Source organism: Vanessa tameamea, chromosome 3 (genome assembly GCF_037043105.1).
Source record: "Vanessa tameamea isolate UH-Manoa-2023 chromosome 3, ilVanTame1 primary haplotype, whole genome shotgun sequence".
In the NCBI taxonomy this organism is placed as follows: domain Eukaryota; kingdom Metazoa; phylum Arthropoda; class Insecta; order Lepidoptera; family Nymphalidae; genus Vanessa; species Vanessa tameamea.
Genome location: NC_087311.1, coordinates 8,143,790 through 8,161,506, shown reverse-complemented (window position 1 = coordinate 8,161,506; position 17,717 = coordinate 8,143,790). Strand labels below are relative to the sequence as shown.

Genomic DNA, 17,717 nt, shown 5'->3' with positions numbered 1-17,717 from the left:
CTCCGGAACATTAACCCGAACGATAATGGAAAACTTGATGGATAAAACAATGATCCAATTATGCGCAAATTTTCGAAAGCAGAAAATATCATCAAAGTTTGATAAATAACTTTTTAAATTCTTATTTAAAATATATATATATTTTGGCTATTTAATGTATTTACGTTACGTAATGAATAGTAAGGTGCCAAATAATATAGATCAGTTGCTGAGCAAACACCTCCTATTTAGAGCTTACACTAAGCCATTGCTTAATTACGGTTTAGTGACGGACGATTAGAGGAAGAAATCCCGCAACAAAATTTGAATTTCGAAAATTGCTAGACTGCGATTTGCAGAGTATCGCGGACTTTAGATATACAAGACCCCAAAGGATGCCGGATGATCAATATTAACTAATCATAGTTTACAAACAGATTATTTATAGTATCTCTCTGCAATCTGCTACCTCGATGAGATAACAAGTTTGTGATTAAAGATATTGATTTAGTTGTTTGTTCTGGTATTTTTCAAAAACTTATCTAGTCTTATGTATCACTAGCTATTCGTCTCTAAACATAGATAATACAGCCGGTATCATCATAAGATTTTGACTATAATATCAAGATCTTTTTTAGAAAAAATCAAATATAATCATATTATGAGGATTATGTTCAACATGAAATTCTAAGATATAATCACGTGAAAGACGTCGAATCATATAAGATGAATTAATAGCTTTTGTGTGAATCCGGAATCGGCCAAAAAAGCATAGGTAACTATCAAGACTTACCTCTCATGATACTATATTTGCATCATATTAAATTAACAGCTAGACTTATTTTATTTTTAGAACTAAACTACATTTTTTTGAAGGGATCGTTTTGAATTGCGTGTGTTGAATTTTTTTGTTTACAAATGACATAACAACTATACAATTCGATGCCATGAATATTACTCAGCCGTTGGTCATCGCGGTTAGAGGAGATGTGCTGGTTGTAATATGTATCATCTGCGATAATATTGAAGGCATTCTTTTTAAACGAACAGATAGATTTTACTTAACATTCTTAGCACTTAAACCTTGCGAATCCCGCGGGATCTTTCTCAATATACATACATTCAGGGAATATCAATTAGTCGCGCAATTTACATATCTGATCCCGGTAATTCGAAATCCTGGTTTCGCAATCCCCAGCGGTGCGATACACGACTGAAATTCTTCCATCAGCAAGATTTTTAATTTACCGAGTACGAGATGAATTATATGAACAAATAATTCATAAGAAAATTGTTGTGCTTGCTTCGGGGTAAAAGTGCGACTATAGTTTTGATCGAAGCGATATTTTAAGTCTTCAAGCATTGTTTATTAGTCGTATAACATTAATCATATTATTGTGGACGTCCTATTATAACATGTGGTGAACATTGATTATGCGAGTGCCGGTAAAGTGAACTTTAATCAATGTGAATAGCGTTGGTCCCCCTGAAACATCATTCAGCGTTATTGGAAATTAAATTGTACCGCCAATCAAGTGTACGTATGTGTAGCATTGACCTGTATTCTACGGTTATACAAATTTGGTATGTGAAACCAGTACCTGTGCCTGTACATTCGAATATTATTCCCGAATGAGTATATATAGCGATGATTGACATTAATAAACAAAAACGATCTATTTCATAACTCTGCTTTCATTCCGCTCGTATGTCTCATTTAATATGCGTAAAGGCAATGTTGTTTACTTAAACATGTTCCTGTCTATTTATTTATCAAAGCAAATCAAATAATAATATGTTATTTTATATAAAATCATCAGAAAACGACAATCTAGAAACATAACTAATCTAAAATACAGCTCTCTTTGGTGGTACCATCCAATAATCAATTATTCTACTGCTGGACATTAATACTGTTTCATTGGTATATTCGGGGTCGAGGGATGTCAGTTATATTAATACAATATCTAGCTCAGGTTTCATAATTGACATTGATTAATATATTCATTTATAATCCGGTGGTCCATTGACTCATCAGGTTTCAAATAATAAGCAACAAAAGGTACTGAAAAGGCTGTTTATATATATTATAGATAAAGTTATCGGCTACGATAAAAGTAATAGCGAAAGATAACTTATAATAGTTGAGTATAATTAGTAATTTATACTATACGTATTCTAATAAACAATTTAAAACAATTTGTACAATGATCTGTACTAATATTATAAATGCAAAAGTAATGTCCTGTCTGTTATGCTTTCACTGAGAAAACAATTGAATCCAATGTTATGATATTTGGCACGAAAAAGGCTTAAGACTCAAGGACGGACCTAGGCCACCTTTTCATCCTTTTGGTTCAATAAGAGGTTATAAACAACAGTGCTGGATTGTATATAAATATATAGTATATTCTACGCAAGGACGTGCCATGTTTCCCACGCTTTTTTAATTACAGTACCGTATTTACCACAAGGACGGGGCACGGTGTTTTTTAATATTTTATATTGATGTTTTTTGGACACTGGCAACACTGACCGGTTATAATAACTATAAAAGTGCGAGACTGGTTGTTGTTTTATATCTCCATAACACCAAAATGTGTGGTTCAGAAAACTCATTGCGTGAGTTTGACACGTACTTGGTTATTTTTTACTTTCATACAGGGTCCCTATATTCTCGTATGCCCTAGGGCCCCAGAATAGGACTATGCTCCATCCACGAGTATGTCTCCCAAAATTGCAACCTTTGTTGGTAGACACTCGTACACGTGTCACACAATATATTGGAGTTAATTTTAGCTGTACATATCTGGGGCGGGTAGCTGGTAATTAACTCGTCCAATCGAAGACATCTATGATTTTAATCAATATTGATTCGTACGTTATGACATACTGTGATATGTTTTTGACTAATAGTTAAACGTTTTATGAGTCGTAATACTTAATAACTTTATGGCAGGCTTCAGGACCATTTAATAAATAGGTTTTTATGGATTTATATCTTGCGACCCACTTGACTTAGATAGTCGTTTGACCTGATTTGACTTTTATGATTAATAAAATTTGATATATATGTACTTTTCCCTAAATATTACGTCAGCCGCCTGGAATGGGAGTTTTATTTTTGTTCCACTTTACAAAGTCAAAGACAAAATCTTTATTGAATTTTGAAGTATTTCTTTAAGCGATTTCTTATTTAATTAAAATCTAATGTTCACTTGTCAATGAAAGTCTTTGGACATTAAATAACTTCGTAAGTTTATTTTTAAATTACAAGTTTAGATTATGAATAATCTCCATATTTCGAGTTTTGTGATTAAAGGGAAATGTTTCTGGAATTCTGTATGAATGTACGTATACTATACACATGGTCTTGAAAGTTTCTTACGTTTCGTAACTTATATCTTAAGGGCAAATTATGATAACGACTGCAAATGATTTTCATCTTATGCCTAATTTGCGTAAAGAACTGCTGATAAAGTGGGTTCTCCATAAATTCGCATCAGCTTTGTTTGATGTATACTAAATACACAGACATTTCTGTAATTTTCGACTATATATTTATAGCTGGATGTTCTTTAATATTCAAATGTAAAATTTTGAATCATTTCAAAGTATCTATCCGTTTTAAAAGCGCGTATTTGCAAATAAATTAAGTTTCATAACACAAGTTCTTTTCAACCGATTTAAAAAAATGTTTTTTTTTTCCCCAAAAATATCATATGCTTGTCGGATAATCGCTATTAAAATATTTTTCATCTCTTTAAGATGAAGTGAATTGTATTATTATAAAAATGGCTATATATATATATATATATATATATATAGAAAAAAAGTAATTTAACGTTTATCATATATATATATATATATATACCTAACTAAATACTGTTAAAAATATTAATTAATTATTAAACAATTATTATTATTTATTAGATAAAATGTCGAAAATATTATATTTTATTTAATTAAAATGGGTAGATTCTATCCGCGAAGAGACGATATCGATATCCGCCTATGGGGTAAAATTATTCGAATATAAATGAAAACTGAAACTGAAATCTATTATTAAATCTTTAATTTATTATTTTAAATTAGATTATTAAATCTTATTTTGGTTATTCTAATATTATTAAAGTTTAACGAATTGAGAATTAACTTTTGTTCCAAACAAAGGTCGGCTACCAAATGCGAGACAAAATTCTACAAAATAATAGACAATATATCGAAAATACAAATTATTACAAATCGGCATATATCAAACGGAAGCCAATTGTACGTACTACTGTTCTACAAATTCTTTAAAATACAAAACATTTATATGATTAGAAAATCCATCATCCAGTATATTGTAAATTGAGTATCACGCATTCCACGCATTCTATTCAACTCCCTACGTATGAGCGCATGAATGTAAAGTACTACATTTGAATTACGTTCATTCAACGCTATGCCTCATCATCAAAAATACAATCAGTTCTTCTTAATTAAAAGTAGCCATTTGATATAACGCGTTTTTTTTAAATATTTATAGATATAATTTTGAGTATGGTATGGTGAATACCATTGTTGTAGTGATGTGAGAACTGACCACCGTTTGCTCGTCTTCCTTTCTAAGATAATTTAAGATAAATTTATGTCGTAGCTTCATATTACATCACGGATACCACCACTTTATATTCTAAGCAAATTTCGCTTTTACAAATTAACGCAAGAAAATTAAAATTAAATAATGATTTAAGCACAATTTACTAAACCGGCTTAAAGAATTAATAAGAACGATAATCCTGCAAAATTAAATAGCTTCAAAGGTTAAATATTGTTGAATAGTAAATAATAAAACAAGTGTTATACGTAAATAAGTGATAAATATTATTATGTCGATATCATAATAAAAACATAGTTAAGTTATATTTTTTATATAAAAGGTCACAAATAGCGAACTAAGCTATTTAAGTTGACCGTAGAATAAGTGAATACAAGCTGTGAAACAATTCAAAATATTGATTCAGATAATATTAAAAGTATTTTTATTGTTATGTTGAAATATGTAGATATATATGTATATTTCGCAATAGATCTTGAAAGACGGTCTCTGTGTATATGTCTTTATTATTCAAAATTGGAAACTAACATCTAACAATTAGTTTATTTCGATATCAATATTATTTACAGAAAGCTTGAAATGTATGAAGGTACGCAAAAAAAATAAATAGTTATACCCTTAGAGTTCTAGCATATTTTTTATCAATATGTTGCAAATTCTTTAAAAAAAAAAACAGAAGTTTATTTTAAAATATTTAGATTTTGTTAGAATACATTTCATCCATTTCCAGTGAATAAATAAAACAGACAGAGCGAGGAATAAAGTAAAACGCAAGCTTGAGTTTGATATATTTTTTTTTCTATTGATAAAAGTTAAATAAACTATCGGCTGCGTATAGCCTCGTCAGTTTGGAGGTTAGTCTGCCTGCCTTGTTAATAGGCTCTTCAATTAACCATATACACTTTGAAGTGTAGCGAACAAAAGACTTTGAGTGCGATTGCACTACGCTCGCTGAGGTAGCGGATAGCAGCATGCGACCTTCATTACGCGAGGCGCTTTTCGCTATGTCGCTCATTTATTTTAGTACTGTAAACAATTTGGACGATCTAACCTGGTAAATATTCTACACTTCATTTTCTCACATATTCATGAATTTCGCATATTTTAGTAAAATATTTTTAAAAAATTGTTTGCAGTTTCTCTTGCGTATAATAAGTTAGTTCTTCACTTTAGCTTTCAAATATTAAAATATCATGGTATCTACTTTGGTATTATGTTCAACATTGTGCAGGCGTTTCTTTGGATAAGCGATTGTCATGAAACTTAACTAGTCATATCAATCAATCCATAGATCATAAATTAGGTAAATTTATACTAATATTATAAATGCGAAAGTAATTCTGTTCATCTGTCTGTTGGCTTTTCTAGGCCTAAAAGCTCAATCGAATTTGAAGAAATTTGTTACGAAGCGAGCTTAAACTGCGAGGCTGTTTTTATGCATAACAACTGACGAGCAACCACTTAGACGCGAGTGAAGCCGCAGGCGACAACTAGTATTTAATAAATTAATAATGATAATATGATAATTCGTGATTTGAAACCCTTATTTAAAATTAACAATCCAAATTTAAGTTATAATATTATAATGATTAAAGTGCAATCATTACAAGTACAATACTGATGTGTAAAAAAAATATAGTACGTTATTAATTTTTGCTACCATTTTTGTTTATTTCCAATGATTCATTCATTAGATATTGAGCGAGAGCAATCCAATAGTGATTTTTCTATTATTATTTTTAAATAATTCGATTTTCAATTTAAAACAATCTTTTATTAACAGTAGAAACATTTAGTATTCAATATAAACTATAAATTATATAAATAAATATTAAGTACTTAATACGTTCGGCTTATTTAAATGTATTAAAAAAATTGTAACCGTAACATTTTATCATATTTTAAACGTTATTTCGTCGTAATTCTCTAAACGTGCAATTAATCCTTTTCAATGAATGGCGCGCCGTGCCATTTCACGTTCTTCCATAAAAAAAATACTCAACGTCGTAAATTAATTATTCGCTTAATTTTCACGTCTAATGTCTCCATAATTATTTCACTTTTGAATGGTTCATTTTGTTTGTCGTATTATTTTTAATTCGTTTTCATTCGTTTTTATACTTTCATTTGTTTTGAATTGTGTAATATTGCGCCTTTATTTTCTTGCGAGTAACACTTAAACAAATACTTTTGTGAAATGAAAAATAACGATACAACGAGAGAAATTTATAATTGGATTACACACCAAGTCATCTCGTATGAGTAATTACATGCTTTCGATACCATCGTGGTTGGTTTGACGAAGACATACATGGGTACCGTGCTAGATGATATGTCAACCTACACCACAAAAAAAATAAGCCGTCATCGATCGCGCAGCAGATATGACAAATCGAAATTCATTGTTAATAAATAATTATAGGATATATGACATTTTTTATCAAATAGACAGGTGGGCGAGCAAATGCTAAAACTAATGGTAAGTGGACACCACCGACCATAGACATTGGCATCTTCAAAAATTTTAACAATAGCTCATATGTCATTATGAAAGAAAAAAATTTAGTAGCATAAATTAAATTATAGACTTCGTTTATAAAATAAATATATATTTCTTAATAATTTAAATAACAACGACGTATACGTGCTGTATAATAAACATACGTGATACAAGGGATGAAAAGCGGTGGCGGAGAGGGAATCGTGACGGCATAAGAGAGTCACGCAACGGCCGACTCATATGCCCGACACGTTTGTCTTCACGGCAAATGAGTCGGTTCTACACCGAAGTTGCGTCAATACTGTTACACATAAAAGTAGGCGCTTTAAAACAGCTGCTTCTCCTTGAATTAGTTAATTAGCTCATTTGTAGACAAAGAATTTTGAGTATTTTTGTTAAATTCATAATCAAATAAAATAATAATTTAACCGTAAAATGCGTGAGTTATATTTATATAAACTCCACTTTATTTTAAGGTAAAGTTAAACAATTAAGGTGTTGCGCAAACAAAACCTTTAAACTACTCCAAAATAAGTGATTACGTCTCTTAGGTAGTGTTTATAATTTAATCAATAAATCAGACTGAATATCAAAATATTTAAAAGACACTTTTGAAATACTTAGAAACTTCTTTCGTAATATATATTAAGGTTTAAATTGTATGCTTAGAGATGGTTTTAATTAATTCCTTCTTCTGCATTCCTTTTCAATTTTTAATTAAATTTAACAAAGTTAAACATCCGTTGCAAAAGGCTCGTTTATATACACACATATATATTATATATTCTATCTATCAGCGAGTTCACATTTGGAGGAGAAATTCGTTTGAAACGTAGAAGGGTACCAAAAATAGATTTGAGAAATATTTTTATATATTAAAGGTGCACTGCAATTTTCACCTTTAACAATCGAGTTTGTAAAAGTTTCAAATAAAATTACTTAATTCAAGTAGTCCTTTGAATATTTTTTGACGCTATTTTACAAGACTAATAGATTACAGAAGACAATTGAGTTAAATCTATCCTGCAAAATAAACTTCATCGAAAGTCTTTGATAACTGAGTCAATGTAAATTACATTTTGCGGAAACAGTACGAGAACATTTTTTATATTCAAAACGTTACTGAATGTAAATGCGTTTTAAAGATCACGTATGTATATCGATGCTAAGGTTATAATGAAAGTTTAAAACCATGCAGGTTTATTATGCGATTATAAATTATTTACTATTTTGCGATAACATGTTTATTGGTCTGTAATTATTCGAACCCGATGCATTGACGGACTTGTAAGTGATCGAATGTGGATTTCTTGCTAAAGCCCAAGCCGAATAAACGGTTACAACCACAACCTTTGGTCGAAGCCGAAGGTGTATAATAACCCAGACACATTCGGTTCAAAATTTCCTAGAAGTGAAAAGAAGGGATGTTTTTTTAAGTTGATGGTAACTGTATATACAAATCACTTTGCATTTTGACACAAATAATGGCACATAATATTTGTTTACTTAAAAGTAATATATTAATTAATTGTGATTGTTAAATGACTACTAAGCTTGCTAAATAAGTTTCAGTTTTTCTGAAATATCGTGAAAATACACTACAAATAAACTCTTTCTAAAATTTGGTCAATTAAATGCACATTTGTGTAAAAATGAGTAAACATAAACATTATAATTACAACATAATTTAACTTATCATTAGATCACATCACGTGCAACTTACTACTATATTTTACTTTACCTTCTCAAAGTATTTTTTTGCAAAGAAAACTTATCATAGTGTTATTGATTTTTAAATAATTCAATAAATCATTTATAAATAAGTTTTGAAACACTCTTTAAAGAGTGGTCGTATCGTTTAATTAAACGTATGCTTAAATAACAATCAACTTCGCTTAGTTCTGGCATGCCTCAATAAAATTACATTACAGGAAATTGAATCGTTTTGCACCAGATATACTTACGTGGTAAGGAAACCTGAAACAAATAAGAAAATATGGATAATGAGGTTTAATCCGCACTGATAGATCAGCCCGTTCAATAAGAATGATTTCCACAGATATAAATTCAATATCTAGAAGAAATTATTATTTATAATAATATGATTAAATTGTAAAACATTAAAATGTCACAGAGGATAGTGAATAAATATTTCAGAGCGAAAAGACGAGACTAAACCTCTAATTTTTATATATAATAATGTAATAAACGTCATAACAAACACCTAATATTAATAATAAAAAATCCCTTCACGTACACGTTTTCAAAATTTTCTTTGGAAATACCTTGTAATTTTCTTGCAAAACATTTGTCTTAACGGAGCACCTGTGTTACGTGTATATTCAGAACCACTGCTACGATCCAATAATCAAATGGTGTAATAATAATAAAACAAAGAGTATTATAATTTACAAGAATTGAAGAAAGGTAGGAAATTAATTTTCTACTTTTGAAAATGTTCTTCATACGTATGTAGGTATTAAAATATGTATGGCGCTGTAGTAATTGCATGTACCTACATTCCGAATAACTTTATTCTTGTATAGGGCGACAGACGATTGCTTGACGATTCCTTGAAATTAAGTATATTTTTGAAAAATATTTGTTTCGTCATAGTAAACATTATATTAATATTAATTAATTATTTCGGATACAACTTTGGCTAATCCTAGTCCTAGAGAAAAAAAGCTACTGAATTTTAGCGCACATAAATGTAAAACAAATTTAACATTATAAATTTTCAACAAAATTAAACTCCAAGCAGGCGAATACTACTAATGCACAACTATTATTTCAAAAACAATTAAGGCAATTTATCACACAATTGTAGTTATTGTATTCTAATAAATAATTGAGGACTTCGCAACATTTTCTGAAAAGAAGAAATTTATTAATGTTATTATTTATTGCAATTTTCCGCTCTTATTTTCCAATAAATACACAACAACATTTTTTGTCATAAGAATTGATTAATGAGACTCATCTTATCTCGTACAATGTGTTACACTTGAAAAGTGTGAATTCGGTACAATTGTTATTTATTTCGAAAGCAATTGTAGCGTGACGCCTCATTCCTATTGCGGTAAGATAAATGTTACGCGGGAGTAAAACAAGAATTTTCCTTATAACATTTCGTAAGATTAGGTTAGGTTACGAAGTTTCTATTAAAATTTTACAATTTGGTTTTGATTACAATAACGACGGGCTATAATTTGTAATATGAGATAAATACGACAATTGGTTATTTAACCGATTTATTGATTTACAGTTTCGATCATAATGTTATTTTATACAAGAAAATGTCTTTACATTCGCATTTTAAGCCAAGATTTTTAAAATGTGTAGAAGCATTTTACATTACATTAACAGCCTGTAAATTTCCCACTGCTGGGCTAAGGCCTCCTCTCCCTTTGAGGAGAAGGTTTGGAGCATATTATATGTGTAGAAGATTTCGTTCAAATTATTTCGAACTATACTTTTGAAACTTGTGTAAATACCAAACATTTTTAATCAATTCTTTTATTGCGCATTATAAGTATTTCATAAAGAAAAATGCCATTGCAGATATATCATATTATACGAACAGACGCTATTGTTGTTTTCCTACATAGCAAGTAAATAGTTTCGGTTTTGAGAATCCCTTAAAAAATATCAAATAATTAATCATTCCTCTTTGTAAAGTTTTTATTTATAATTAATATAAAGAAATAACCATTTATTTCGTCTGTTTTATTTTTAAAGTATTTCTTATAATTAAATTATCTTTATGCAACGTAACTAAATTAAACCTTTTAATAATTTAATGTTGCAGTATTTTTACATTGTATTTTTATTTAATATTATATTCATAAATTAGGTGGGAAGTAATTCGCGCCGTCATAACTCATGTCTGTGCCGCAATATTTTATGGAAGCGTTTGGTTTCTGCTAGAACTTTTCAATGATTCACTTTAGATGATATTAACAATATTTAATTATTTTTTTGAGATAATAAAGTACTTGGTACTTAAAAAAAGAAAAAAAGAAACGTTGTAATTAAACAAATACACTAAACATATATAACTTAGGTTGTAATGTATTTGCTATAAATAATTTATAAACCTTAAATTTAATAAAAAATATCGTGACATAAATTATCCTTTTTAGTCATTTTTATTTTACGCTAATCTAAAAATGATTCAAAATTAATGAATCAATTGATAGTCTGAACAAGTAACGGTTTTAACGATGCATATGAAAGCTTCAAAATTTTAAGAGAAATTAACCTATTGCCCGCAGCTTCCCCAGCGTAGAGATATATATGGCTGTGGCAAAAAGGTTTTGCCGTGTTTTCATTAGCTCTGAAGTGATAGTAAAATTCGTTGAAATTAATCTTTAGAGTCTATAAAACATTTAAATTCGTTTCATAATATGTACTGTCGATAATTCATTTATCATACTATTGTTATAAAACATTACAATAAGTCATTCATAGTCTTATCGTTTTACGCAAAGTATTTTAGCTCTAATCATGAGCAAAATTCTTATTATAGTATTGTAATTATAAATTCGGACATTAAATTAAATCTATTTATTACGTATTACTCATAAGATATGTACATTTATTAACAGTCATCTTCATAATAATTAATTACTATCTAAAAACACAAAGCGACATAATTATTTTTATTTATTTATTGAAATGCTTTATTGACCACCATAAAGTTAATTAGACAAAAGGCGGACTTAATGCCTGAACGCATTCTCTGCCAGTCAACCTTTAGGTCAAACAGAAAAACCATGAAGGCGGTAATTAAAAATTAAATAACAATATATGCAGATACTTATATAAATAATATTAGGTTTATAGACTTTTTATTTCAGTATACAGTGTGATCTGGATGACTGGGAACGCAAAGAGACAATGCTTTTTACCTAGTTTCCCAAATAGTCAGGCTTAAAATGACATTTAGCTTATTTATAGTTCTCGCTCAGAGGGGTCGAAATACCTATACCGTTTTTCTTTTATATGGGTGAAAATTTTGTTGAAATCTGTGTTAACTTTTATTTTTATAAGCAATACGTAAGTTATGGTTTAAAAAATTTAGTTTTTATTAAAGTCCTTGTTGCTTTCATGTGTTTTTTGATGCATTTTTTTTTCAAAATCCCAGGACACGGCACGCTTTCACACACTCCACTCCTCACAGTTCTACTATTTTAGTATTTCATAAGACAATAATACGTAGACAGTAATGTGTAAAATAAAATAACTTTATATACTTATCAGACTATCAAAAAATAGCACATGGAATACGAAATAATAATATAATAGTAGAATATGAAATTGATATATCATAAATTAATCTTAATAAATAAATATAGATCATAATCTGAATACTCTGTTTTACGATTTTATCTTTGATACACAAATCATGGTAATGGGCCGCATTTATGTACTCGTATCTCCTATATGTATGCATAGTAGTTATCTCTCTTTGCCCGCTTTGGAGAATCACGGGTTAAATGGCTTATAAAGGCTTTTGATTGAAATAAAAGAGGTTTTCGTTTGAATCTTTTCTTTGATCGGTTTGTTATAGGATTATTTATACGAAAATCTTATTCTAATCTATTCGTTTACCTTATTATCTCTTTTATATATTTTCTTGTGCGTCTATAAACTATTGAAAGGAGTCATTTTAAATTATACAATCATCAAAATTAATCCGTTCAAGTAAACTTATAAATAATTACTTGTCATAAAGATTGTTGTTTGAAATTGTTATGTCTAAAACAACTTAATTGGATGTATAGACACAAGTCTCAACAATAGTTTTAATTTCGGTCTTTATATAATAAATGTATATAATAACAGATATTAATTTGTCTTTAAGTGATTTCTGTTGGAATATGGAAATAAAGTGTAAAAATTACGAATTATTGTACGAAGTAGCAGTATCTGGAGACAACTTTTGTACCTATACAATGTTTGTGTTAAGCTGTACTTTAAAATAGTTTCCATCCTAATAATATTATTAAAGTTAACTTTCGTGACTTTGTGAGGATGGATGATTCTGTGTCAACCTTTTCATGCAAAAACGGAACGGATTTGGTTGAAATTGGAAATGAAGACAGCTTATACCTGACTTAACACATAGGCTACCTTCACCAAAGCTAGTTTATACTAAATCTATAAATACTTAAATAAAAAATACAATCGGAGCTACATGGAATTTTATCAAGACTTGTTGGAAGTCTATCAAATTGGGCTTAACTAATGAAAATTCAGTGATTTATTTAAACTCGGAAGTATTCGATTATGTAGCATACGAATCGCTTTTATAACCTTAACGAGTTTCCACTGACAGAATAAATTTAATTTTCATGGTATCATTGCTTATGGTATTTTACATTCTGGGTAACGCTTGAGACAGAAGTTAGACATTTTATAAAAATAATGGTCGGTTTGTATACAATTTCTGAGCTTAAGACTGCCTTTGGGATATTTTTAGGATACTTACAGCCACCACAGTATATTTACAATAATATGACGTATATCTGCAAAAATATTGATTATTTTGATGACAATAGTGACATGATTTGTAAAAACACGAGAAGTCAAGACACTTTAGTAACATCGAGTTTTCTTCTTTGCAATCACAATGTATCTGCAAATTCTATGCTAATTAATAAATTAAATCTCGTAATGCATATTCCAAAATAAAACATGATAAAAGTGACAAATAATCGTGGAATTAGTATTCTTCGTTGATATACATATATTTAAGTTACAAAATATATAAAATAACTATTAAAAATGCTTGTATTGTATTTTATATAAGTTGTGCAAAATCGTTACTCGAATATAATATATCTTGAAAAATGTGAATATAATTCTATGATTTGGTTTAGTTAGCCCGTAATTCCCGAATTAAGCCAATCACAAGAAAACCTTAGTATAATATTAATCTAGAAATTGGTATTGGTTATGTTGTATTATCCCCAAAATACGTACAGCATCTGAATTATTTCTGGTCGTATCCGGAACCGTCTCGTCTTATTATGAGAGTGAGGGAATAGAGAGTTCCTTTGAGCTTGCACACATACTTTAGCACTACAAGATGACCTACACAGTTGGTTAGTCTCTCTTGAGAATGCCAAGGCTGTATTCGGTCAGGAGGGCATCAAAAATGTTAATGGTAATATGTCACAGACCTCCGCCACACATCGCCGACATCAACTGTATAAAGTTTAATTCGAATAAAATCGGAATAAATGTAGCAATATTTCTTATAAGGACATTTTGTTGCTCATGTCGTGCTTGCTATTGAGAATATGTTATTATGAGCAACAAATTGACATAATATAATAATAGCCGGACTGATCTCCTAAATATCCTACAAACATGTGGTCACAATAGTAGTAATAGGTTAATTAAAGCCCGTTAACGCAGTAATATGACTGTGATGATCTGATACATTTCCGTGAGGGTCACGGAAAGGAAGAGGATGACACATTGGGAACAACTTATGATCGAATTCTTCTTAATTCTAAGACAGAAAGTAGAAAAGTGAGCAATGAAATGGATTACGCGACGTGTAGCGTTAACGCTATCTGGCTACAATTCGCGACAAAAGTTTTTCTTGTGTAAATAATATGCTGAGCGTAAACTAGGTATATTTTTTTTCATATTTTATATCTATGTTAATGTCATAATAATTCTAATTTTTATATCATTTATATCATTTTAGATTGACATTGACTCGCATTTTTTTATTTCATTATTATTAAACAATCAAAACTTGTTTGATTAATTGATAATTATAAAAATTCATATTTTTATTTTGTAATTATAAAAATTATGATAATTTTAAAATTTCGGGTTTGGTGTTAAAAGATAAATTATTGTCGCGTGCTGTTAAATTTAAGGAAATAAATTCGTATTTTTAGCTTGGCAGCACATGTTGCACAACGACATACTTTGTCCCATTTTCGAGTTTTAAAATAATGTTTCGTTAAAACATTATTGTTTAGTTATTATTTGTGAAAATTGCAGTTTCGTTTTAATAGTTTAAGGTTCATAATAAAATTACATATCATGTATAATCCTACCGAATCTTAGACCGTTCAGAAAACTTCTGTGACATTGAATATTTGACTAATCTTTATATTTAAACGGAGATACAAGGTTATATAAAAGAATACTAGTTCGTTTGTTCTGTATTTATCCGTATACCGTTGCGTTTGCGTTAGAAAATTGCATAGAATACGTAAATCTAAGGTTTGTTTATCTTTTCTGCTTTTTGGATTTATATATATCGTTTTCAAATCAAATGGCCATTATTAAGTTTTATATATAGTTTTAAAATGACTTTCATTTTTTATATATAAATGTAAAGTTAGGTATCATAATTCACGCTTGTCTCGTCAATAGTCTTATGTGAATCAAAAGCGGGTGTAACTGTGAATCGAATATTTTTAAATGTACAATGATTGTTTTATATTTAATAAAATATTTTCCGAAAAGCGCTGTATAAATTTTATGGATATTATTTCAGTAGATTTTTTAGTTCGACATTACAGTGTAAGAAGTTACATTATTTGCACATGTGACATGCTATTAATAAATAAATATATTTCTAAAATAACTTTCGCATTAACCGTGACAACGCCCGCGCACATTTATCATTTTTTTATGTCTAATGGAAACTTACTTGAAATTGAATTGTATTCTTAGTGTGTGTAGCTGTGTAAAATGTATGTGTATATAAAAGTACGTTTTACGTAAAATAAAAATTTGACAAAAAACGACATTAATAGTTGTTCAAAACATATTTTTTTTAATTCTTTAAATTCGTACAAGCCCTTTTTAGATTTGCTCGAGTAAAATAAGGGTTATCATAAAACGTTTACATCGTAATAAATAATAAAACTTCCAGTCGGTATAATTTTATCTTCATTTTTAAGTCAATTTTCATAAACACTTAATAAATTATTTATTTTTTCATTTCTTAAAAATTTCTTTGTTAATTTGTAAAAACCTATGAAAACCGGCTCGACATATTTTGGGTCAATCGGCATTCAGACAGACATATAAACACGTCGGGGGACTTTGTTTTGCAACTTGTGATTAATATACCTCTCACTATTATACAAAAGTTGAACGGCTACTGTAAGTGTCAATTTTAAATATTTTTTAATATATATTTATATCATTATAATTTCATTGGTAGAAAAGAGTAGGTAACTAATATGTCTCTTTCTGGTTATTTTCGGTATCGAAGTATACATTTCGAACCAGTGGCAGCTTAACGTTTAAAATCTATCATAATAATTTTAATTATATACAAACATTCTACTATTTCGATTCGTACGAAAAATAATAATCTAAGCGTGCTGTGTATCAAATGACGCGTGGGAGACACGCTGTCATTGTGATTTTAATTACATTACGTCATTTTATCATTGATGAAAAACAATGACGTATGACTAATTCTGTACTAAACACGAACCAATATGTATGTATGTCATTACGAAATATTAAATAATGACAAAAAATATGACAAAAGAACATTGTTTTTGTTATATTCAGAGGTCGAAACCGAATGGCCGCCTATGTTTAAAACAAAAATTCAATTACGCTCTTCGAATTGTTATTTTGTTTATATTTAATAATTATATAGATATGTTACTGTAAAAGCTAAGGTAAATCTTAAGATTTTCCAGTAAAATCTAAGATTTACCGACATGAGTTGGTGAATGTAAGTATTTATTATAAAAGGACGACTTTTTCGGACTTTTACCATTCCAACCTAACCTAACCTAACATGTAAATCCTAAGATTTACCAAGTGAATAATGGTAAAAGTTCGAATCCCAAAGTTTTATGGACATTTATCATTCATAATCGGTAAATCTTAGGTTTTACTGGTAAATCTTAAGATTTACCTTAGTAACTGTCTATCTATTACTCTTTTACGGCCATACCACTGAACCGAATTTGATGAAACTTGGTATAAAGCAATCTTGAACCCTAAGGAACATACTTTTTATATTATTTTATTTAACATCTGACGACCAATCCCTAAATCTCTAGCAAAGCTGCGGGCGATAACTTGTATAGTATAAATCAATATCTGTGCGAAGCCAGGGTTAGTCGATATACATAAAAAGGTAAAGAAAAACAAAAACAGTTAAGTACATTTTGTCCTTGCTTTGTTAACCTTTTTTTTTTTTATAACTATTGACGGGCTTGGATATTAATATTATTTATACAATAAATGTATTATAATAAAAAAATCAAATTAATAAGAGAAATAATGTTTGAAATTCATAAGCATATGTCATGTCGTATTTCGACCACTCGTCCAAAATTAGTTACATTAAAATGTAAAGCTAGCATCCGTTCGGAATAGTAGACTCTACTAAGAAGAACCGCCAAGAAACTTAGTATATTTACTCTTTCATAATAAATTAAACACAATTCAATTTATAAATTCGGGGAGCATCTATATAATCCTGCAATAAATAATATGACTGTATATATTGCAATAATATTATATAATTTATTAATCTTAGGTTTTTTAACGTAAAATTTGCATTTATAATTGTCAAAAATAAAACACATTTGAGAATTAACCCACGTAGCCTTACATTTGCTA

At 29.1% G+C, this 17,717-nt stretch overlaps 1 protein-coding gene across 6 annotated transcripts in view; it reads left to right on the top strand.

Annotated features, from left to right (window-relative positions):
- Rdga (retinal degeneration A) overlaps nucleotides 1-17,717 on the top strand; it is a 110,809-nt gene that overhangs the window by 26,692 nt on the left and 66,400 nt on the right. The window lies entirely within an intron of this gene.